A 1,954-nucleotide genomic window follows, 5' to 3' on the forward strand; every position below is an offset into this window, starting at 1 on the left:
AGTTATTGGCTTATTGAGCACAACAGGTAGTTAGTTAACTAATGTAATCTATTCAAAATAATTATAGTTTGCTAAAGATTTATTGTGAGAGTGTTTGATGTAGATATGTGTTGATAGTTATTGGTAGTTGCTTATGGATCAAAATATACTTTTTGGGTTACAGTGAGTGATGTTGGTTTTGTAGTTCGAAACCGATAGTTTGTTAATCATATTGCAAATTAGTGAATTAGATTTTGATAGCTAACATGATTAATATTGACTAGAATATGAATTTATAGAGTTTGCTACTCTATGTTTTCACTGTTGATAAATGAAGTGGGAGATATTGTGCTAGAGGTAGACTCAGTTTAAAAAAAGCTAATTTCCCATTTGTCTGTATCCAAAATGATGTATAGTTGTGTGAAGTTGGAAAAGTGTTAGAAATATGGGTGTAGTTAGGTGTGTAAGCTGAGTTATCAAGTGTTTTCAATATGTGTGACTGATAGTCACTTATTGTTTTAAAGTGTTTCTTTCACAAAATAGTGAATGTGAGTTATTTAACAAAATGTTATTTTTTCCCTCAATACTATTTCTTAAAGTGGAAGTGAGTGAGGTTTGTGTTTTTATTTATAGATATATAGGTTGTTAAGATATAGAGTGAGAGAGTGAGCGATAGATCTATAAACATAGAATGCGATGGATTTGCACCTAGTTATTAGAATAGTGAGATAGAGGTGCCGATCACGATCCGGTAAAATATTTCCCCGTACGACTCGTATCCGGTCTTTTTCCCGTACGAATAGTACAAGTGCCGTACAAACTGCCAAGTACGATTCGCATGGGAAAAAGTCCATACGAATCGCATTGGGAATTATTCCCCACACGTCCTCGGGTCGGAAAATGTGTCCGACACGTCCTCGGACGATTTACCGTACAAATGTGAAAAGTGAAGTCCGACCGCGGAATTACGATCCATCCCGTGCGTCCGATGTTACAACCGTATGGAAAAAACACCGTCCGCACCGAACTCCCATAGCAACCATGGAGACATGTGCCCGCACACGTGCCCAACACTCCCCCCAGCCCTCCTATGTATGAGTCGAATCCCCACCCGTGTATGTACACCCGTGTATGTACAAGACGTACCCCCACCCGTGAATGTATGGAGCGTATCCCCCACCCCAACAGTGCATGTATGACCCGTACCCTCACCCGCGTACGTATGGAGCATACCCCCACCCCAACTGTGTATGTACGACCCGTACCCTCACCCACGTATGTATGGAGCGCACCCCCACCCCAACAGTGCATGTACGACCCGTACCCTCACCCGCATATGCATGGAGCGCACCCCCACCCCAACCGTGTATGTACGACCCGTACCCTCACCCGCGTACGTATGGAGCGTACCCCCACCCCAACAGTGTATGTACGACACATTCCCTCACCCGCGTACGTATGGAGCGCACCCCCACCCCAACCGTGCATATACGAACCGTACCCCCACCCCAACCGTGTATGTGCGACATGTACCCTCACCCGCGTATGCATGGAGCGTACCCCCACCCCAACCGTGTATGTACGGACCGTACCCCCACCCCAACCGTGTATGTGCGACACGTACCCTCACCCGCGTATGCATGGAGCGTACCCCCACCCCAACCGTGTATGTACGACCCGTACCCTCACCCGCGTACGTATGGAGCGCACCCCCACCCCAACCGTGTATGTACGAACCGTACCCCCACCCCAACCGTGTATGTGCGACACGTACCCTCACCCGCGTATGCATGGAGCGTACCCCACCCCAACCGTGTATGTATGGAGCGTACCCCCACCCCAACCGTGTATGTAAGACCCATACCCTCACCCGCGTACGTATGGAGCATACCCCCACCCCAACAGTGCATATACGACCCGTACCCTCACCCGCAAATGCATGGAGCGTACCCCCACCCCAACCGTGTATGTACGG

The sequence above is a fragment of the Triturus cristatus genome, chromosome 6 (genome assembly GCF_964204655.1).
Source record: "Triturus cristatus chromosome 6, aTriCri1.1, whole genome shotgun sequence".
In the NCBI taxonomy this organism is placed as follows: domain Eukaryota; kingdom Metazoa; phylum Chordata; class Amphibia; order Caudata; family Salamandridae; genus Triturus; species Triturus cristatus.